At 41.3% G+C, this 24,654-nt stretch overlaps 1 protein-coding gene across 1 annotated transcript in view; it reads right to left on the reverse strand.

Moving 5' to 3' along the window:
- The window catches only part of SUGP1 (SURP and G-patch domain containing 1), a 197,269-nt gene that overhangs the window by 62,652 nt on the left and 109,963 nt on the right, over window positions 1-24,654 (reverse strand). The gene's annotated exons all lie outside the window — the stretch shown is intronic.

The following is a 24,654-nucleotide window of genomic DNA, read 5'->3' on the forward strand; positions in this document are numbered from 1 at the left end:
ACTTCATCATGATCACAGAGGTCTAGTTTGAATAGAAGAGGGATATTCCCTTTTTTGGGTGAAAATAATACGGCAGAAGCAGAAAGCTTCATTCTGAACTCTCATGGCCCGCAAGGACTTAAACCAGGGGCCAGATAAGTATATAGATGTTAAGTAAATGTTGTATATTCCAAAACATGTTTTCCCTGTTTATTTGGGGTTGCAGAGGTGGAGGTGGGGGTTCTCGAGCAAAGGTAAATTGTTATAAAGCTTATTTCTGTTTTGACAGGTCTTATTAGCCAGAAATGTTGACAATATTGTTGTCTTTTGTTCTTTCTTTTGTCCGATTATAACTTATGTTTAAGATATGAGTCATGCCATAACGATTAAAGGATATGGTTAACTGCACCTAGGTATGCAATGAGTTTTAACCCAGCGAGGATAACTAGAGTTTATGTTTATATGTTCAATTTTGCTTGTTATTTTAGTTTTGTTTTTTTAATCCAGGTGTTTCCTTATAGACTTGGAGGAGAAAAGGGGAGGAAGGCTCGAGGTGTTAGAGAGACCCAGGTATTATGGATAACTGTTGAGGGGGGGGGCTTTGGGCGGTTCTGACAGACCTTTTGGGAAAGATCAGCTAGGGACGCAGAGAAGGGAGATAGAGGGGACCAAGGATGATGAATAACATCAGACTAATCACCCATAACGTTAGGGGATTAAATTCAGATATTAAAAGGAGGACAGCAATGACACATTACCTGAAGTTAAAAGCTAACACTATATTTCTTCAAGAAACGCACTTTATATCTCAGACTGTTCCAAAATACTGGACGCAGCAGTTCCCACATCACTTTCACTCTACGACTGACTCTAAAAAGAGGGGAGTGACAATTTTATTACACAAATCTCTGGATTTTATTTTGGATAGTGTAACTAGGGATAAAGAAGGAAGGTTTGTGATAGTAAGAGGCACGATACAGAACACCAAAGTTACCCTTTGCAATGTATATGCACCCAACGAAACACAGAATGCCTTTTTTGGAAACATTTCGCAACATCTTACCCAGTGGTCACAAGATAGGATAATTTTGGCTGGGGATTTCAATGTATCTATGACCTCTTTTTCGGGGGAGGGAACCAGGGGTCAGTCAAGCAAGCAGCATCGCCATAATGCGATTGTTAAGTCAATTAGGGAATCATTGGGAGCGCACAACCTTATAGACTCATGGGAAGCGGTTGGGAACTCTACACACGACTACACATATTACTCACCAGCGCACAACTCATATTCCACCTTAGACTACATTTTTGTGAGCCAAATACTAACCCCTAACTTAGTAGCATCAAGCACACAACCATGTGTTTGGTCAGATCATGCACTAGTGATTTTAGAACTCGCAGACATATTAAATTTCGCACGGCCAAGATCATGGACATACAACCCAGCCTTACTTAAGAACCCAGGAATATGTGATAGGATTAGAGTAGCAATGAAGGAATACTGGCAGCTAAATGAGGGGACAACGGGTAATCCACTGATGACTTGGGCAGCACATAAACCGGTGCTGAGGGGTTTACTTATCAAGGAGAAATCGATGGCGTTAAAGCAATCGACACAAATAGTGAGTAAACTTCAGAGGGAAGTGGAGACACTTGAGCAGGAGCACAGGCGTACCCTATCGCGGGGGGTCTATAAGTCCCTTCAGTCTAAGCGAACAGAACTGTCCACAATTTTAAAAGAGAATTCCGTTCGTGCAGCTTTGAGGTTGAAGGCGCACTACTATGTGTACGCGAACAAGCCAGATAAATATCTGGCCTACAAACTGAGGGAGAGAACCAAGTTCTTTGCAATTCCCTCCATCCAAAGACAGGGGGGGACTCCAACTTCAAATCCTCAGGAAATAGCCGAAACTTTTGCAAAGTATTATGAGAATCTTTATGATGGGAAAAAGGTGGTTCCGGGGGACCTCACTCGGCAGACAAATGACCTTCTGGGGCAGGTCAATCTACCACTAATTCAGGATTCAGACCTTACAACACTTAATGCAGATATCTCAGCCATGGAAATATTAACAGTGATTAGAGACCTTAAGACGGGGAAAGCACCGGGCCCAGATGGTCTAACGGGGGAATACTATAAGTTATTTAAGAAAGAGCTATTGCCCCACTTGTTGACTTTTTGCAATAGTGTGCTGGCGGGAGAGGAGTTACCTCGAGATATGTTACAGGCTAAGATAGTGGTGATTCCTAAAGTAGGGAAAAACCCAAAGAATTGTCAAAATTATAGACCTATTTCATTGATTAATACGGATCTCAAAATATTTACAAAAATAATGGCCAACAGACTTAAATTAATTCTGCCGTCACTAATTCATAGAGATCAGGTGGGTTTTATTATGGATAGGGAGGCCCCAGATAATGTAAGGAGAATCTTGACCCTAGTAGATTACTTAACACAGACCAAGACGCCATCACTACTCTTATCACTTGACGCGGAAAAGGCGTTTGATAGGATAGACTGGTCCTTTATGTTTAAAATATTAGATAGAATGGGTTTTAAGGGAGCTTTCATAAGGGCACTGACAACCATATACTCACGGCCGACGGCGGTGGTGGGAGCGGCAGGATACATTTCAAGATCCATTGATATCTTGAACGGGACCCGTCAGGGGTGTCCGCTCTCCCCGCTGCTGTTTGCCATTAGCATAGAACCACTAGCGGCGCTAATTAGACAATCAACGGATGTAACAGGTGTGCAGGTGGGTACCGAAGACTATAAGCTGACGCTATTCGCGGATGATATTTTATTGACGCTGACTAGACCTTTGATTTCTTTACCTAACCTGTATGATATTCTAGGGAAATTTTCAGAGATTTCGGGCTATAAGGTTAATTTGGACAAATGCGAAGCTTTACCGATATGTCTTCCGCCCCATACAAAAAAGTTGGTAGAGTTAAATTTTAATCTTACATGGGCAAAGTCCCATATCACTTACTTGGGAATTAAGATTAACAGCACCTTTTCAGAACTATACAGATTAAATTATGTGCCTATCTATAGAGTCATTAGGAAGGATTTAAATAGCTGGAGTAAGGGTAGATTTTCATGGTACGGGAGGCTGTCGGCTATAAAGATGAATGTCCTCCCTAGGGTCTTATACCTTTTTAGAGCTCTGCCGATTGGGGTCCCCCGGGCGGATCTAAATGCCCTGCAGTCGGATTTGTTACGGTTTTTGAGGGGGAATGGGAAGGAAAGAATAGCATCAAAGATAATGAAACAACACAGACAGATAGGGGGAGTGGGAGTCCCGAACCTAGTGGACTATTATCAAGCCTCCAGGTTAGCACAATCGGTTATCATAGGGAAAAACTTTCAAGGAGTAATCTGGCCAAAGATAGAAGCGGATATTGAAGGTAGCGAGAGTCCGTCAGATATTTTATGGGAACCCACAGGAAACACAAAAAAGCTCACATATAGATCACCAGTGACACAAGACACAGTACATACCTGGCATAAGATAACAAAACAGAGAGGGCTGCTTAACCCTCACTCACTACTACTACCCTTGAAATTCCTGTTGTCTGCAGAACTTAGAAAAATAGTGGGGAAATGGGAAAATAAAGGATTATACAGAGTGGCAGATTATCTAGATAGAACAGCAATACTCTCCTTTAACCAGATCAGAGACAAAATCCAACCAAGCACATTAAATTGGTTTCTTTACTTACAGATTTCATCAGCTATCTCTAAATATATGGCTAGTAGAATAAGCCAACCCATGACTCAGCTAGAAAGGATATGTAGCACGCAATCCAGGGGGAAACATGTGATCTCTCAGCTTTACTTGACGTTGCAAGGGAAGAATGCCACCCTTAGGTCTCCCCTCGTGGAGAGGTGGGAGAGAGATATAGGGGAGGTAAGAGAAAAGGCGACCTGGGAAAAGATTTTATCAGAAAGTGGGAAGGGCATGCTCAGTGCAGATATGAAGGAAAACTGTTTGAAGGTGGCCTTTAGATGGTACCTTACGCCAGAATGGACAGCCCATATTCCATCCTTGAATAGTGCAGCTTGTTATAGAGGTTGCGGGGAGAGAGGGACATATAGACACATGTGGTGGGACTGCCCACAGATACAACTGCTATGGCAGAGTCTCTCGAGATTACTTAGCGACACTTTAGATGAAGAAATCGAGCTAACGATAACTCAGGCACTTCTGCATGAAAGGGTAAGACCGTTAAACTCTGCGCTCAACACCTTTATTAAGATTCTTTGTACCTGTGTACGTATTTGCATAGCCAGACACTGGAAAGTGGGAGCACCGGGGTGGGCAGAAATAATGGATAAAATAAATGATACCTATACAATGTTAGAATTGGCAGCATGGGCTCAAGGAAATATTGATCAGTTTCAGAAAATATGGTTTTATTGGATTTTAAAAGACTACACTCGACCACATACCACCCAGAGGAGAGAGGAGAGGGAGAGACTAGGACGGTTGGAAAGTGGGGAGAGATTAGAGGACACCCATTAAGGTCTGACATATAGTGCCTGGACATACCTGACACTTTCAGCAAAGTTATGACATTAGATTCTATTATATTGCGGTAAGACACCCAGAGAAAAAGGAAACACCTGGAGGGGGGAGGGGGGGTAGGAAGGGGAAGTTAAATTTCAAGTTTCTATTGTTTGTATCTACAGGTCGTCATAAAGGGTGGGGTAATCTTTATGTTTCTAGGACTATTTGATTAACTTACTATATTATGTACTCAAGCTTAAAAGAAGTGTATACTTTAACCCACTTGTGCTTAATGTTCATGACTTGATCTATGTTTGTGAAAACTCAATAAAAATTATTTCAACTAAAAATAAACTCTTGATTGATGATATAAAACTACAATTCTAACACCACATTCACTTTACCTTCCCTGAGAGAGAACCTAGTGCGTTAACGCGGCAAAGAGAAAGATTGGGGGGTGGAGCTAGGGGGGGGAGCTATATGGACAGCTCTGCTGTGTGCTCTCTTTGCCACTTCCTGTTGTGAAGGAGAATATCCCACAAGTAAGGATGAATCCGTGGACTGGATACACCTTGCAAGAGAAAGGATACATTTATCTAAACCCCTTGCAGAAGGATAAAAAAATAAATACCTGGCTAAACAATCTCAGAGATCACATCAGGGATAGGAAATATATCTGGTGTTTTAACCATAGGAATAAAAACAGGATTTAAACAATAAAACGGCTTATCCCCATCTACTTTAGGACCTTAACCTCTAGAGTAAATAAACTTTATTTTAAAAAGAGAGTAAATATGTACAATTTAAAAGAATAAGACTATATATCAAATTCATGATCAGAGGCATACCCCTGATCAACAGAACCAAACCTCTTCCTCTGAGGACATAGCAGCTTCATAACACTAAAGAAAAGTGTTCAAATGACCCAGCTTCTAAGGCAGATTTAGGTACAGCGTCAGAAGGCTTCACAACTACAAGGAACTTATACACTTATACAGAAGTTAAGTGCAGTAAAATACAAGCATATGGCTAAACAGCAATATCCCCATAACAAAAAAAATATTTAAAGAAATGGAAACACCTTTTCTGAAAAGAACTCATAAAAATGTATAAGATTCAGAAAATATAAAAGCAAAGATGCCACAGAACACAGTTTACCTGTTATTTAAATAGCGTACATAATAATGGAGGAGTGCATGTAAAGTATAAAAGCTCGCCAAAATGTACCTCATCACACCAACATGCGTGCATCAAAAAACGAACGCATTCGAGGGGAAAAACCAGTGTGCGTTTAAAAATATACATGTGCGAAAAGCCGTTAAGCGTACAAAAATGTATGTACCCAAAAACAAGACGCAAAATAATAAATAATTAGGGGAAATTACAGAAAAAAAAACATATAACGTCCCAAGGTCGTATAATATATAATATATATAACAATAACCAACAGGCTTCTAGAGTGCCAAATATAAAATTAAAAAATTAAGTACTTACCAACAGGCACTCTGCTACTACTGGAGGAAACCAGTAGGAAGCCAAAACCAGTGCTAAAACACAACAGCAGATCTGGAATAGGAGTATATCGGCAAACCAACAGGAGGCAGCAAAAGACAAGTCTCTGCGGCATCCGTGGAAAGGCTGGTGACTAAATTTCAATAGGTGAAATATATCACACTACCAATACTCCATATACATCACTCCAACAATCACTGTACTTTGAGGGGGAATGGGCCTCAACTCAGTCTGAGAACTCCTCTCACTGAAGAATGAAATGCACATCTTCATTTGTCTACCTCCTCACGCAGAGTCAAGGACAAGACTGAGTTGCCAGTGAGGTGGGGGTTTTTAAAGTAATCCTGGGGTTTGGAAATATTTGCCTCCTCCTAGTGGTAGGGAAGAGTCATTTTCAGGAGTAATGGATTGTGGACTTTCTCCCGTGGCACCAGTATAAAAAATTAAATGGTCTTGAAGGAAAGCCATATCTTTGGATAAAATAGACTGTCTTCAAAGTTAAATTATATTTTGGCTCCACTCCCCTCGAAGTAATAGAATTTATGTTTACCTGATAAATTACTTTCTCCAACGGTGTGTCCGGTCCACGGCGTCATCCTTACTTGTGGGATATTCTCTTCCCCAACAGGAAATGGCAAAGAGCCCAGCAAAGCTGGTCACATGATCCCTCCTAGGCTCCGCCTTCCCCAGTCATTCGACCGACGTAAAGGAGGAATATTTGCATAGGAGAAATCATATGATACCGTGGTGACTGTAGTTAAAGAAAATAAATTATCAGACCTGATTAAAAAACCAGGGCGGGCCGTGGACCGGACACACCGTTGGAGAAAGTAATTTATCAGGTAAACATAAATTCTGTTTTCTCCAACATAGGTGTGTCCGGTCCACGGCGTCATCCTTACTTGTGGGAACCAATACCAAAGCTTTAGGACACGGATGAAGGGAGGGAGCAAATCAGGTCACCTAGATGGAAGGCACCACGGCTTGCAAAACCTTTCTCCCAAAAATAGCCTCAGAAGAAGCAAAAGTATCAAATTTGTAAAATTTAGTAAAAGTGTGCAGTGAAGACCAAGTCGCTGCCTTACATATCTGATCAACAGAAGCCTCGTTCTTGAAGGCCCATGTGGAAGCCACAGCCCTAGTGGAATGAGCTGTGATTCTTTCAGGAGGCTGCCGTCCGGCAGTCTCGTAAGCCAATCTGATGATGCTTTTAAGCCAAAAAGAGAGAGAGGTAGAAGTTGCTTTTTGACCTCTCCTTTTACCAGAATAAACAACAAACAAGGAAGATGTTTGTCTAAAATCCTTTGTAGCATCTAAATAGAATTTTAGAGCACGAACTACGTCCAAATTGTGCAACAAACGTTCCTTCTTTGAAACTGGATTCGGACACAAAGAAAGCACGACTATCTCCTGGTTAATGTTTTTGTTAGAAACAACTTTCGGAAGAAAACCAGGTTTAGTACGCAAAACCACCTTATCTGCATGGAACACCAGATAAGGAGGAGAACACTGCAGAGCAGATAATTCTGAAACTCTTCTAGCAGAAGAAATTGCAACCAAAAACAAAACTTTCCAAGATAATAACTTAATATCAACGGAATGTAAGGGTTCAAACGGAACCCCCTGAAGAACTGAAAGAACTAAATTGAGACTCCAAGGAGGAGTCAAAGGTTTGTAAACAGGCTTGATTCTAACCAGAGCCTGAACAAAGGCTTGAACATCTGGCACAGCTGCCAGCTTTTTGTGAAGTAACACAGACAAGGCAGAAATCTGTCCCTTCAAGGAACTTGCAGATAATCCTTTCTCCAAACCTTTTTGAAGAAAGGATAGAATCTTAGGAATTTTTATCTTGTCCCAAGGGAATCCTTTAGATTCACACCAACAGATATATTTTTTCCATATTTTGTGGTAGATTTTTCTAGTTACAGGCTTTCTGGCCTGAACAAGAGTATCAATGACAGAATCTGAGAACCCTCGCTTTGATAAGATCAAGCGTTCAATCTCCAAGCAGTCAGTTGGAGTGAGACCAGATTCGGATGTTCGAACGGACCTTGAACAAGAAGGTCCCGTCTCAAGGGTAACTTCCATGGTGGAGCCGATGACATATTCACCAGGTCTGCATACCAAGTCCTGCGTGGCCACGCAGGAGCTATCAAGATCACCGATGCCCTCTCCTGATTGATCCTGGCTACCAGCCTGGGGATGAGAGGAAACGGCGGGAATACATAAGCTAGTTTGAAGGTCCAAGGTGCTACTAGTGCATCTACTAGAGTCGCCTTGGGATCCCTGGATCTGGACCCGTAGCAAGGAACCTTGAAGTTCTGACGAGAGGCCATCAGATCCATGTCTGGAATGCCCCACAACTGAGTAATTTGGGCAAAGATTTCCGGATGGAGTTCCCACTCCCCCGGATGAAATGTCTGACGACTCAGAAAATCCGCTTCCCAATTTTCCACTCCTGGGATGTGGATTGCAGACAAGTGGCAGGAGTGAGTCTCCGCCCATTGAATGATTTTGGTCACTTCTTCCATCGCCAGGGAACTCCTTGTTCCCCCCTGATGGTTGATGTACGCAACAGTCGTCATGTTGTCTGATTGAAACCGTATGAATTTGGCCTTTGCTAGCTGAGGCCAAGCCTTGAGAGCATTGAATATCGCTCTCAGTTCCAGAATATTTATCGGGAGAAGAGATTCTTCCCGAGACCAAAGACCCTGAGCTTTCAGGGGTCCCCAGACCGCGCCCCAGCCCACCAGACTGGCGTCGGTCGTGACAATGACCCACTCTGGTCTGCGGAAGCTCATCCCCTGTGACAGGTTGTCCAGGGACAGTCACCAACGGAGTGAATCTCTGGTCCTCTGATCTACTTGTATCGTCGGAGACAAGTCTGTATAATCCCCATTCCACTGACTGAGCATGCACAGTTGTAATGGTCTTAGATGAATTCGCGCAAAAGGAACTATGTCCATTGCCGCTACCATCAAACCTATTACTTCCATGCACTGCGCTATGGAAGGAAGAGGAACAGAATGAAGTATTTGACAAGAGTTTAGAAGTTTTGATTTTCTGGCCTCTGTCAGAAAAATCCTCATTTCTAAGGAGTCTATTATTGTTCCCAAGAAGGGAACCCTTGTTGACGGAGATAGAGAACTTTTTTCTACGTTCACTTTCCACCCGTGAGATCTGAGAAAGGCCAGGACAATGTCCGTGTGAGCCTTTGCCTGTGGAAGGGACGACGCTTGAATCAGAATGTCGTCCAAGTAAGGTACTACTGCAATGCCCCTTGGTCTTAGCACCGCTAGAAGGGACCCTAGCACCTTTGTGAAAATTCTTGGAGCAGTGGCTAATCCGAACGGAAGTGCCACAAACTGGTAATGCTTGTCCAGAAATGCGAACCTTAGGAACCGATGATGTTCCTTGTGGATAGGAATATGTAGATACGCATCCTTTAAATCCACCGTGGTCATGAATTGACCTTCCTGGATGGAAGGAAGAATTGTTCGAATGGTTTCCATTTTGAACGATGGAACCTTGAGAAACTTGTTTAGGATCTTGAGATCTAAGATTGGTCTGAATGTTCCCTCTTTTTTGGGAACTACGAACAGATTGGAGTAGAACCCCATCCCTTGTTCTCCTAATGGAACAGGATGAATCACTCCCATTTTTAACAGGTCTTCTACACAATGTAAGAATGCCTGTTTTTTTATGTGGTCTGAAGACAATTGAGACCTGTGGAACCTCCCCCTCGGGGGAAGCCCCTTGAATTCCAGAAGATAACCTTGGGAGACTATTTCTAGCGCCCAAGGATCCAGAACATCTCTTGCCCAAGCCTGAGCGAAGAGAGAGAGTCTGCCCCCCACCAGATCCGGTCCCGGATCGGGGGCCAACATCTCATGCTGTCTTGGTAGCAGTGGCAGGTTTCTTGGCCTGCTTACCTTTGTTCCAGCCTTGCATTGGCCTCCAGGCTGGCTTGGCTTGAGAAGTATTACCCTCTTGCTTAGAGGACGTAGCACTTGGGGCTGGTCCGTTTCTGCGAAAGGGACGAAAATTAGGTTTATTTTTGGCCTTGAAAGACCTATCCTGAGGAAGGGCGTGGCCCTTGCCCCCAGTGATATCAGAAATAATCTCTTTCAAGTCAGGGCCAAACAGCGTTTTCCCCTTGAAAGGAATGTTAAGCAATTTGGTCTTGGAAGACGCATCCGCTGACCAAGATTTTAGCCAAAGCGCTCTGCGCGCCACAATAGCAAACCCAGAATTTTTCGCCGCTAATCTAGCCAATTGCAAAGTGGCGTCTAGGGTGAAAGAGTTAGCCAATTTGAGAGCATGAATTCTGTCCAAAATCTCCTCATAAGAAGAATCTTTATTGAGCGCCTTTTCTAGTTCATCGAACCAGAAACACGCTGCTGTAGAGACAGGAACAATGCATGAAATTGGTTGTAGAAGGTAACCTTGCTGAACAAACATCTTTTTAAGCAAACCCTCTAATTTTTTATCCATAGGATCTTTGAAAGCACAACTATCTTCTATGGGTATAGTGGTGCGTTTGTTTAGAGTAGAAACCGCCCCCTCGACCTTGGGGACTGTCTGCCATAAGTCCTTTCTGGGGTCGACCATAGGAAACAATTTCTTAAATATAGGGGGAGGGACGAAAGGTATGCCGGGCCTTTCCCATTCTTTGTTTACAATGTCCGCCACCCGCTTGGGTATAGGAAAAGCTTCGGGGGGCCCCGGGACCTCTAGGAACTTGTCCATTTTACATAATTTCTCTGGAATGACCAAATTCTCACAATCATCCAGAGTAGATAACACCTCCTTAAGCAGGGCGCGGAGATGTTCCAATTTAAATTTGAATGTAATTACATCAGGTTCAGCTTGTTGAGAAATTTTCCCTGAATCTGAAATTTCTCCCTCAGACAAAACCTCCCTGGCCCCCTCAGATTGGTGTAGGGGCACTTCAGAACCAATATCATCAGCGTCCTCATGCTCTTCAGTATTTTCTAAAACAGAGCAGTCGCGCTTTCGCTGATAAGTGGGCATTTTGGCTAAAATGTTTTTGATAGAATTATCCATTACAGCCGTTAATTGTTGCATAGTAAGGAGTATTGGCGCACTAGATGTACTAGGGGCCTCCTGTGTGGGCAAGACTGGTGTAGACGAAGGAGGGGATGATGCAGTACCATGCTTACTCCCCTCACTTGAGGAATCATCTTGGGCATCATTTTCTCTAAATTTTGTGTCACATAAATCACATCTATTTAAATGAGAAGGAACCTTGGCTTCCCCACATACAGAACACAGTCTATCTGGTAGTTCAGACATGTTAAACAGGCATAAACTTGATAACAAAGTACAAAAAACGTTTTAAAATAAAACCGTTACTGTCACTTTAAATTTTAAACTGAACACACTTAATTACTGCAAATGTGAAAAAGTATGAAGGAATTGTTCAAAATTCACCAAAATTTCACCACAGTGTCTTAAAGCCTTAAAAGTATTGCACGCCAAATTTGAAAGCTTTAACTCTTAAAATAACGGAACCGGAGCCGTTTTTATATTTAACCCCTTTACAGTCCCTGGTATCTGCTTTGCTGAGACCCAACCAAGCCCAAAGGGGAATACGATACCAAATGACGCCTTCAGAAAGTCTTTTCTATGTATCAGAGCTCCTCACACATGCATCTGCATGTCATGCTTCCCAAAAACAAGTGCGCAATAGAGGCGCGAAAATGAGGCTCTGCCTATGATTAGGGAAAGCCCCTAGAGAATAAGGTGTCCAATATAGTGCCTGCCGGTTATTTTACATAATTCCCAAGAATAAAATAATTCCTCAAAGCTATGAAGTATTAAAGTATGCTTATATATCAATCGTTTTAGCCCAGAAAATGTCTACAGTCTTGAAAGCCCTTGTGAAGCCCTTTTTTTCTTATGTAATAAAAATGGCTTACCGGATCCCATAGGGAAAATGACAGCTTTCAGCATTACATCGTCTTGTTAGAAATGTGTCATACCTCAAGCAGCAAAAGTCTGCTCACTGTTTCCCCCAACTGAAGTTAATTCCTCTCAACAGTCCTGTGTGGAAACAGCCATCGATTTTAGTAACGGCTGCTAAAATCATTTTCCTCTCACAAACAGAAATCTTCATCACCTTTCTGTTTCAGAGTAAATAGTACATACCAGCACTATTTTAAAATAACAAACTCTTGATTGAATAATAAAAACTACAGTTAAACACCAAAAAACTCTAAGCCATCTCCGTGGAGATGTTGCCTGTACAACGGCAAAGAGAATGACTGGGGAAGGCGGAGCCTAGGAGGGATCATGTGACCAGCTTTGCTGGGCTCTTTGCCATTTCCTGTTGGGGAAGAGAATATCCCACAAGTAAGGATGACGCCGTGGACCGGACACACCTATGTTGGAGAAATGTCTGGTAAAATTGAGATAGCCTACCTCATAATTGAAACTGCTACAATATCCATAAGACAATGCAGATTTAATTTTATTTTCTAAATCATTGAAAGCTAACATAAGATGCTGTTGTCGAATTTTCCATTCTTCAAACAATCCTACAAAAAATTCACACACAGGCACATTTCCCTGAGCTTAAATACATTTACTGACTTCATAGATTAGTCAAATTGCTCCTCAATCAAGGAATATGTAGTCCAGCATACCCACTAAGTGTTCATCAAGGGTGTACCCCACTCTATCCCACTCTATCCAATCTTATTCTGTTTGTAATGTTAATAAGAGCAGATTGCTTAATTTTGTGTTAAACTGTAAAGATGGAGGACAACTTTTCTATAAATCTTATCCAAGACTGCTAAGATTGTGTAGAGAGCCAAAATGCTTGATTTGCTAAATTTCTTTGCTAATTTCTTTAGAACAACTAGGTTTTAAATGTGTCTGATACTCTGCTACCAAATTGACACCTGTTTAACTAGCAAGATTCTACCTAATCATGTATGACAAGAAAGGGCATGCCAAAATATCGCTGGAGGGGCCCACAATAAAAATACTCCCCAGATAATAATATAAAACAACAAATATATTCTAGAGCACCCTGGTATCAAAAAACTGAAAATTTAACAGATGGTTTTCACAATGAAAAGGATATAGAATGCATAAAATTATGCTCAGGTGCTGATAGTAATCCTCATTTTAGTCGCTGCTTTCTCAGGGCTCAGCACTGGAAGCTGGAAAATTGCTAGACAAAAAAAAGACAGAAAAGAACAGTGCAGACTCCTCTGAGTGTAGTATTTAAAAACACTTCATGGAAATTTATTACAGCACACAAATTCAAACTCACACTAAACAACCTCAAACGTGAGGTATGTTAAAACATATCCGGAAACACCATTAGGTTCCACAGCAAATCAAGACACATGTCCAAAAAGATACCTCTCCCTCAGTAAGAATAAGCTGTCCACGTTGTTAAGGGTGGCAGGTGAAAACGTCTTATCTCTGGGTCAAGAGGTTCCAGAAGTTCTGAAAGTATCCACTGAGTGTGGCGGGTTTTTTTTACATCGGATACTTTCATTGGGACTTCTGGAACCTCTTGACCCAGAGATAAGATGTTTTCACCTGCCACCCTTAACAACGTGGACAACTTATTTTTACTGAGGGAGAGTTATCTTTTTGGACATCAGTGTATTGATTTGCTGTGGAACCTAATGGTGTTTCCGGATATGTTTTAACATACCTCACATGCTTGAGGTTGTTTAGTGTGAGTTTGAATTTGTGTGCTGTAATGAATTTCCATGAATTGTTTTTAAATACAACACTCAGAGGAGTCTGCGCTGTTCTGTCTTTTTTGTCCAGATAATAATATATTTGGATACCTTCTTCCTAATGCTATGCAAGCTAGGAATTATGAGAAAAAGCCAATGCACAGTAATCATGGTAATATGCACATATACATGTTTCAGACCAACTTCCACCATCTGTAGAGGGTATCTATCATGCCCTCTACAGATTAATTTGTGTTTTGTCTGTTTGTTCAATGCCTGAACAGCTAGCATAGGCAGCCAAGAACCCCATTTTGGGGAACTAGAAACAGTCTGTGGTAAAAGTTTTGTATTGTTAAAGGACTCTTTTAAATTACTATGTTGTTATTGATCAAGAAGGAAGGGGGTAATATTTTCACCATATAAATCTATAACTGAAAAGGATAGGTAGGAATTAGATGCAACATGGGACCCAAATTAAGAAGATTGGGCAGAAAATAATGTAGGAAGATTATGGGAAGAAAATCAGAACAAAATAAGCAGGAAGTAGATAACAAAAAGAGATGTAATTTAAAAGTATATGAAACCCAACAAATGTATAACATACCATTTTTTTTTAAAAGTTTCCAGTTTACTTCTATTATCAAATTTGCTTCATTCCCATAATATTATGTGTTGAAGATATACCTATGTAGGCATCTAGAACACTACATGGCTGCCATCTAGTGTTCTTGCAAACCAATATGGCTGCCATAGCCTGTGACCAATTCCTTCAACATGAACAAATGTGACTCTAGTTCACAATATAAGGTTATACAGCTAGTTTCACAGTTCTAAGATAAGCAGTTGCAGAGAAAATAGATTTGTGAAATTTTCGCATAAAACAAAATGGCTGCCAGATCACATGATATACAGCCTCCATATTATGCACAATAATTCTCACTATATATGTCAATAAAGAAGATTGGGCAGAAAATAATGTAGGAAGATTATGGGAAGAAAATCATTACAAAATAAGCAGGAAGTAGATAACAAAAAGAGATGTAATTTAAAAGTATATGAAACCCAACAAATGTATAACATACCATTTTTTTAAAAAGTTTCCAGTTTACTTCTATTATCAAATTTGCTTCATTCCCATAATATTATGTGTTGAAGATATACCTATGTAGGCATCTAGAACACTACATGGCTGCCATCTAGTGTTCTTGCAAATTAATAACATTCTTGAAAAAATGCTGCCATATAGTGCTCCACAAATGGGCCGGCTCCTAAGCATACGTTCCTGCTTTTTTTAACAAAAGATACCAAGAGAACAAAGAAAATCTGATAATAGAACATGCAGTTTTATACAACTTTCTAATTTACTGCTGTCTGAATCATGAAAACAAAATTTATGCTTACCTGATAAATTTCTTTCATTACGGATATGGAGAGTCCACAACGTCATCAATTACTAGTGGGGATATCACTTCTGGCCAGCAGGAGGAGGCAAAGAGCACCACAGCAAAGCTGTTAAGTGTCACTCCCCTACCCATAATCGCCAGTCATTCGACCGAAAGGAAAATGGAAAAAAAAGGAACACCACAAAGGTGTGTCTTAAATTTAAGGGTGGGGTCGTGGACTCTCCAGATCCGGAAAGAAAGAAATTTATCAGGTAAGCATAAATTTTGTTTTCTTTCCTAAGATATGGAGAGTCCACAACCTCATCAATTACTAGTGGGAACCAATACCCAAGCTAGAGGACACAGATGACTAGGGAGGGAGAACAAGACAGGCAGACCTAAACAGAAGGCACCACCTCTTGAAGAACCTTTCTTCCAAAAGAAGCCTCAGCCGAGGCAAAAGTATCAAATTTGGAAAAAGTATGCAGAGAAGAACAAGTTGCAGCCTTGCAAATCTGTTCCACAGAAGCTTCATTTTTGAAAGCCCAAGACGAGGAGACAGCACTCGTGGAATGAGACGCAATTCTATCAGGAGGCTGCTGACCAGCAGTCTCATAAGCAAAACAAATCATATTTCTCAACCAGAGAGAAAGAGAAGTAGCAGTAGCTTTCTGACCCTTACGCTTTCCAGAGAAACAAACAGGGCAGAAGACTGTAGAAAATTCTTAGTTGTCTGTAGGTAGAACTTCAGAGCACGCACAACATCTAAGTTGTGCAACAAATGTTCCTTATGAGAAGAAGGGTCAGGATATAGAGAAGGAACAACAATTTCCTGATTAATATTTCTATCTGAAACCACATTAGGAAGAAAAACCAACTTAGTATGAAGAACCGCCTTATCAGCATGAAAAAAAAGGTAAGGTGAATCACACTGCAAAGCCGAAAGTTCAGAGACTCTCCGAGCAGAAGAAATAGCAATAAGAAAATATAGCTGCAAGTAGCGATAGGGGTGGCCATGCGCATCACCTTTGCAAAGCATACAAGCTGCAAAGTCACAATATATAGCTACACAGCAAATTTCACAGCTTTAACATAAGCAGTTGCAAAGAAATCACATTTTCGAAATTTTTGCGTAAACCAATATGGCTGCCATAGCCTGTGACCAATTCCTTCAACATGAACAAATGTGACTCTAGTTCACGATATAAGGTTATACAGCTAGTTTCACAGTTCTAAGATAAGCAGTTGCAGAGAAAATAGATTTGTGAAATTTTCGCATAAAACAAAATGGCTGCCAGATCACATGATATACAGCCTCCATATTATGCACAATAATTCTCACTATATATGTCAATAATAATGGCAAAAATAAAGCCTTTTTGTAAAACGGTATTTGTTTTATTATTAATTTAAAAATATCGTTAAATGTTTTTGAACAATTCAAAATAGCTGCCAAACCACATGACCTATCAACTTCTCTTGAACAAATCTGAATGTTAGTCATAAGCTAACTCTGTAAACAAAATTTCAAGTCAGTGCCATAAGCGGTTTCGGAGAAGAAGATTTTTGTAGTTTTTAAAAACAGCTCATACGAAACAAAATGGCCGCCACACTGTGTAATGTATGGCTTTCATATTACACACACTAATGCTCACCATAGACCTCTACAATTTGCACAAGTTTCATAAAAATTTGCAAATGTTTTATTCCACGAATGCGACTGCACAATGTTAAATATTGTAAAACTAATGTATAAAGTGCAAAATTACGCAATTAAATGGCGATAAAAAGGTTAATGTCTCACAGCAGCCATGTTGATTATGGAAAAATCGCAATTTTAACAAACTTGGTAGAGGTTCTTACAAGGAGCATAGGTGCAAAATTGCGCTTTATTGCACTAAGCGGTTTAAGAGAATAAGATGTTTAAAGATTTTCGCAAAATGCAAGATGGCTGCTACATCATGTGACCAAGGCACTTCTGTTGAACAATGGCAAATCTAGGTCATAGCAGCACTAAGCACAGCAAGTTTCAAAGTTGTAACATAAGCAGTTCCAGAGCTGAAGATTTTTAAGCTTTTCTCGAAATTTGTCGCAAAAAACAAAATAGCTGCCTAACCATATGACCTATGAGTTCAATGTTGCATGAGATGTAGAATTGCAATAGTCTGTACCAGCATACCTGATTTCAAGAGTTTAGCATAAGTAATTTGTGTTTTGTGAGCAATTGACTCAAAAGAGGAAGTATTGAATTATAAATAATTACGATAAAAATACAACTAATATTGCTGCCACATCATGTGACTGATTCTCTCCTAATGAGCAATTATGAATCTAGGTCACAATATAAGATTATACAGCAAATTTCATAGTTCTAACATAAGCGGTTTCAGAGAAAATAGACTTTCGTTATTTTCGCGTAAACCAAGATGGCTGCCTGATCATAAGATATAGAGCTTCCATATTATGCACAATAGTGCTCACCATAGATGTCAATAAACATGGCAAAAATAAAGCATTTTTGTAAATTTTTAAAAACAGCGCATACGAAACAAAATGGCCGCCAAGCTATGCAATGTATGGCTTTCAAATTGCACATACTAATGCTCACTATAGACCTCTACAATTTGCAGAAGTTTCATGAAAATTTGCAAATGTTTTATTTCACGAAGCGCAATGCGAATTTTAATTGCAATATTGTCTTTAAGGGTTATGACTATGTGTAATCATGTGTCTATTACACTGTAATATTGTTAAATATTGTAAAACTAATGTATAAAGTGCAAAATTACGCAATTAAATGGCGATAAAAAGGTTAATGTCTTACAGCAGCCATGTTGATTATGGAAAAATCGCAATTTTAACAAACTTGGTAGAGGACCTTGCAAGGAGCATATGTGCAAAATTGCGCTTTATTGCACTAAGCGGTTTAAGAGAAGAAGATGTTTAAAGATTTTCACAAAATGCAAGATGGCTGCTACATCATGTGACCAAGGCACTTCTTTTGAGCTACAGCAAATCTAGTTCATAGCAGCACTGAGCACAGCAAGTTGCAAAGCTGTAACATAAGCCGTAACAGAGCTAAAGATTATTAAGCGTTTCTCAAAATTTGTCGCAAAAAGCAATATGGCTGTGTAACCTTATGACCTATGAGTTCAATATTGCATGAGATGTAGCAGAGCAATAGGCTGTACTAGCATATCTGATTTTAGGAGCTTTGCTTTAACAGTTCAAAAGTTATAGGCAATAGAAAAAGTGGCGGAATAATACAAATAATAATAATAATAATCCTGACAATAACAATAGGTTGTCCTGCAACTTCGTTGCATGGCCACCTAACAAAGCCTTCCAAGATAATAACTTAATATCTATGGAATGCAAAGGATCAAAACAGAGTCTGCTGCAAAACTTTAAGGACAAGGTTAAGGCTCCAAGGAGGAGCAACGGACTTAAACACAGGCCTGATTCTGACCAGGGCCTGACAAAAGGATTGAGCATTTGGCACATCCACCAGACGTTTATGCAACAAAATAGATAGTGCAGAAATCTGACCCTTTAGAGAACTGGCAGACAATTCCTTCTCCAGACCTTCCTGGAGAAAAGACAAAATTCTAGTAATCTTGACCCTACTCCAAGAATAGCTCTTGGATTCACAAAAGTAAAGGTATTTACGCCATACCTTATGGTAAATCTTCCAAGTAACAGGCTTGCGAGCCTGAATCATGGTCTCAATGACCGACTCAGAAAAAAACATGCTTAGACAGAACTAAGCGATCAATCTCCAAGCAGTCAGCTTCAGAGAAACGAGATTTGGGTGAAGGAATGGACCCTGAGTTAGAAGGTCCTTCCTCAAAGGCAGCCTCTAAAGTGGAAGAGATGACATCTTCACTAGGTCTGCATACCAGATCCTGCGAGGCTACACAGGAGCTATCAGAATTACTGAAGCTCTCTCCTGTTTGATACGAGCAATGACTCGTGGAAGGAGATGAAACGGAGGAAACGGGTATGCCAGACTAAAATCCCAAGGGACCGCTAGAGCATCTATCAGGGCGGCCTGTGGATCTCTCGACCTTGAACCATACCTTGGAAGCTTGGCGTTCTGCCGAGACACCATCAGATCCAACTCCGGCATCCCTCATTTGAGGGTCAACCTGGAGAACACCTCCGGATGGAGTGCCCACTCCCCGGGATGGAAAGTCCGTCTGCTCAGAAAGTCCGCTTCCCAGTTGTCCACACCTGGAATGTGGATGGCAGAAAGACCGCAATCGTGAGCTTCCACCCACTGAACAATCCAAGCCACCTCCTTCATGGCTAAGGAACTCTGAGTTCCTCCCTGGTGGTTGATGTAAGCCACTGAGGTGATATTGTCCGACTGGAACCTGATAAACCGGGCTAAGGATAATTGAGGCCAAAGCCATCAGAGCATTGTAAATCGCTCTCAACTCCAAAATGTTTATGGGGAGAGCAGACTCCTCCCAAGTCCATAGTCCCTGTGCCTTCAACAAGTCCCAGACTGCTCCCCAGCCCAGCAGGCTGGCGTCCGTGGTTACAATCATCCAGGAAGTTCTCCGGAAACATGTGCCCCAAGAGAGAGTCATTTGTCGACTAATCTAGGTGTATCCTCTGAGATAGATCCGAATGGTCCCCGTTCCATTGCCTGAGCATGCAATACTGCAGAGCTGTCAAATGGAATCGAGCAAGGGGTATGATGTCCATGGAAGCGACCATCAGACCAATTACCTCCATATATTGGGCCACTGCAGAGTGGCAAGAGGAAAGAATTTTGGATTTTCTGATCTCAGAAAAATCTTCATAGCTAGGGAATCTATTATGGTCCCTAAGAAAACCACCCTTATAGCTGGAACAAGGCAACTCTATTCCAGATTCTCTTTCCATCCGTGGAACGAAGCAAAGACAACAAGATCTCTGTATGAGAGTTTAGTTTTTAAAGTCCTCTCTACACATGAGGAACAAAATTGCAAAAGCAACACAATTTGATTCTCCAAGCAGGCACCTGTCCATATGAGCAGAGTCCTGTTCCATGATTGGGAAAAAAATATTTTAATTGATGTACTGTTGCTTTAATTAACACACAGGGCAAGAGACTATAGTTACTGCGCCTCAATAAATTTGTCTGGGCAAAACAAAGCCAAAGTACAATATAAAGTTATCAGGACACCTCTACACCCCAGTCCGTGACTCAGGTGCCTACCTGCCCTTCAATCTAGTGTAGGGAGATCCGGACTGCAATTAATGGAATTGCTGAAACCACTCCGATAATCTCCAGGAGCGGAGCCAGAAGGTCACATGACCAGCAATTGAAGCTGCGCCACACTGTGTAAAGCGCATGCTTCAGTCCGGAATAATACAAAAAATTAAAAGCCGGATCAGAGCCGGAAGGATCACAGATATTGCGATAATGAAAAACGCGCCCATAAACGACCTGCTCACACAATGTGAGCTAATACACAATAAACGACTCATGAGCCAGCAAAACAGGGCTAACTCCTACTCTCTCATAAAGGAGATTAACCCCAGTCTCTCCTCACTTACCAAAAGTGCCTGCCCATTGCCTAAAAGTAATCCTATCCTCAGGATTCTGTTCCCATTAAAAAAATGCAGTGTTAAAACTTAACCCTTTCAGTGCCAGCCTCCCAGCCCCAGAAGACAAATGGCACTTACCTGCACTTTTAGCCGTCCAGCATTAGGACAGCTCATGAGGCGTGAAAGGACGTCGGCTCCTCACAGAGGCCTTTGTAAAAAAGTAAGAACAGAGTAAACCTACTCTGGCTTTCTGTACTAGGGCAGCAATATGTTAGGAAAACGCAGCACGGCCCACCTTGCAAGTTCCTAACTGCTTTAAAGCCACCACTACTCTACTGAAGAGATTGATGTGGACTACAGCTATACCCAAAATCTTGCTTGAAACAAAAATAAATCCAATTTTCTTCAGACACCAAAACTTCACCTTCTCCATTAACAGAAGCAAAGAGAATGACTGTGGATTATGGGTAGGGGAGTGACACTTAACAGCTCTGTTGTGGTGGTCTTTGCCTCCTCCTTCAAATGTGAAGAATAAATTGTGTTAAAAGTCCTGATGAGTGCACTCTTTCTGGATATTGTGCATATTTTCTGTTGCACGCCAGGCAAATTGTTTACTGGATTCTGGAGTGCTTGTCTGTTTGGATATATATATATATAGTTCCTTAAGGGGAAAGCACAATCTCACCACTTGTTAAGTGCCACGGTGCTCTGCTGTAAATAATCCACAACGTCCACAGAATGCAGGCACTCACTGGTCTTAGTAAAATATAACAATTTATTTAGAAATCATTAAAAAGACATAACGTTTCGGCACCAATATGTGCCTTTGTCAAATGTCAGCATGTAACCAAACGAATATGCAGCACACTTAAAATCAATATGAAACACATTTAAAAACATACCCCTTTTAAAGATGTGAGCAAGCTATTATCGCCATGCCTCCACTCGCGTCTTCCCATCCATGGCAATGACGTCACGTACGCACGCTGCGTGCCTAGCGTGATGACGCATGGCACGGCGTTGCCATAGCGACGTCGGATAGCCACACGCGTCAGAGTAGGGAGTGACTTAATCACGCATACAGATTACTATCAGGGACGTCTGTGTGTACTTGTTGCTAACAGCAACCAAAACAATCCACAATATGTATAGCGTGTTTAATATTTTGACATAGCGGTTTATAGACAAAACATTAATAATGTTAGAAACGTATTATTAAATGGCATATTAGAACATAGTTTGTTAGATGATAGATCCAATGTGTGATTTCTATATGCGGAAAACTGTCAAGCTCAGAAAGAGAAGGAGGCCAATCTAAGGGCCATCCTTAGAGAATGGGCACGAAATGCCAGACTAGACAGTAAAGGCAACAGCATAAGAGAAACATAACACCTTGTCATTGCAATACATGATACATATTACAGATGAGGATAAGCGAAAACTATCACTATTAACTGTATCACTATTAAATTTGTAACCCCTGGTGCAAGCGATTAGTAGATGTATTAAGAAACATAATTATATAAATACATTGTAGCATCATGCCACCCTGGGGTACAGATAGAAACTTTTTAGTGAGTAGTGAGCTATCATTTAGATATGTCCAGGGCAATAACTATTCAGTGTGGTATTAATAGAATGGACTAAAGTCCAGTGAGGTGTTGAGGCCTTTAGGGACCAATGTGTCCAATCTGTGGATCCATCTGCTTTCAAGCTGGAGCAGTCTATTAGCCCTATCACCCCCTCTTGGCATGGGGGGGGGACGTGGTCAATTAACATGGACCTAATACTTGACACGGAGTGTTTCAATGCCACACAGTGGCGTGCCACTGGCTGATCTGATTCGCCAGACTTCAATGCAGCACGAATTGCACACCGATGGTTTGCCATCCTATCACGGAAGGGGGTAATCGTCTTACCCACATATACACTGGAACAAGGGCAAATCAGTATGTATATTACATAGTTACTCATGCAACTCAAACGATGGTTAATCTTGTACCTCTTTTTTGAATGTGGGTGCTGGAACGAATTACCCCGAGTCATGCTATTACATGTAGTGCAATTGCCACAGGGAAAACACCCCATTTTAGAGGTTTTAAGCCATGATTCCTTATGATAGTGTTTAATAAAATCCGATTTTACTAAATGGTCCCTGAGGTTTTTGGCTCTGCGATAGACCAACCTCAGAGGTGGCATGTTCCGAAAAGGTAGCGTTGGATCAGTCTCCACGACCGGCCAGTGTTTACGCACTGCTCCTGTCAATTTTTCATTACCAGGTGTATAGGTGGTAACCAGGTTGAGCTGTTCGTGTTTGGCTTTGCTCTGTTCTTTGGGGCCATCCATACATAGCCTCTCTTGTGTCTTAATAATTTCAGCCCTGGCATACCCTCTGTTACTCAATTTTTTGCCCATCTCCTCCAACTGAGTGGTCCGTAATGATAGCTCACTGTTATTTCTCAGGACTCTGGTGAGCTGGGAAGTGATGACACCTTGTTTTTGGTGTGCAGGGTGGAAGCTTCTGGCATCTAATAAAGAGTTGCGGTCCGTGGGTTTGGTGTACAAGGATGTACCAAACCGCAATTTGCCTGATTCTTCCACCTTGAACACATTCAAATCAAGAAAATGTACACAGCTTAAATCATATTCAAGCTTAAAACGTATAGGAGACTCCATGAGGTTCAAACGTGTCACCCACTCACGCAAAGATGATTCACTACCCCTCCAGATGAGAAACACGTCATCAATATAGCGTGTATAATATTTCACCTTGGGGTTCTCAAAGGGCTTCATGAGTTCATGCTCATACCATGCCATAAAGATATTAGCATAAGTGGGTGCCACGTTCGAACCCATGGCAGTCCCTGAAATTTGTAAATAATAACTTTCCTCGAACTTAAAGTAATTTTTGTCCAGACAAAATGATAACAGTGTGCAAAGGAATTCAATGGATGGTCCAAGGTAATTAACATTACCTGTCACCATGGACCTGACAGCCTCCACCCCATCCGCGTGGGGAATCACCGTGTAGAGGCTGTCAACATCCATGGTGACCAGGATGTCATCCTGTTGAAGATCAGAGTAATCTTTCAGGATTTTCAAAAGACTCGGTGAGTCCTGCAAATAAGCATCTGTATTCTTAACCACACTCTGAAGATGTGAGTCTATGTAGATGGCTATATTGGTAAGTACAGACCCCCGGGCAGATACAATAGGCCTGCCCGGTGGGTTCACCAAGGTCTTATGGACCTTTGGAAGAAGGTATAATGCAGGCACAACCGGACAGTCAGTGGTAAGAAATGCATATTCCTTTTCACTCAAATGGCCAGCCATAAGGCCATTTTGGAGGAAGGAATCGATGATAGACTTGTAGGTAGATGTAGGGTTACTTTTTAATTTGACATAAGTATTCACATCGGCCAGTTGTCTAAGAGCCTCTTGTCGGTAATCAGTGTAATCAAGGATAACTATAGACCCCCCCCTTATCCGCAGGGCGGATGATGATTGAGGTGTCATTACCTAATTCAGTGAGAGCCTTTTGCTCAGCTAGCGTTAGATTAGAATATAAACGTGTGGGAGTGTTTTCTGTCAAATTACTAGTTAGTACCCTCGTATAGCTCCTAATTGATGTGTGTGTGTTAGGAGGCTCAAACGTAGATTTTTTCTTAAAGCCTTCACTCTGTGGGGTCTGTTCTCTGAAATGATCCTTTAACTTAAGTTGGCGTTGAAATCTGTGAATATCAACTAGTTGTTCAAATTTATCTGGTTTTGGGGTAGGAATAAACGACAATCCATGATTAAGCAGAGACCGTTCAGCACTACTGAGTGGTCTACTACTAAGATTGAATATAACATCTATTTCTTGCGAATCTGTTTTAGATTTTGATTTGTGCCCCCCCCGCCTGGTTTTACATTATTTTGCCCTCTTTTGTCTTGGGGCATTGGTGGGGGTTTCGCAGTAGAGCGAGTACTCACCCCTAAAAAATGTTCAGATTGATT

Source organism: Bombina bombina, chromosome 2 (genome assembly GCF_027579735.1).
Source record: "Bombina bombina isolate aBomBom1 chromosome 2, aBomBom1.pri, whole genome shotgun sequence".
NCBI lineage: Eukaryota > Metazoa > Chordata > Amphibia > Anura > Bombinatoridae > Bombina > Bombina bombina.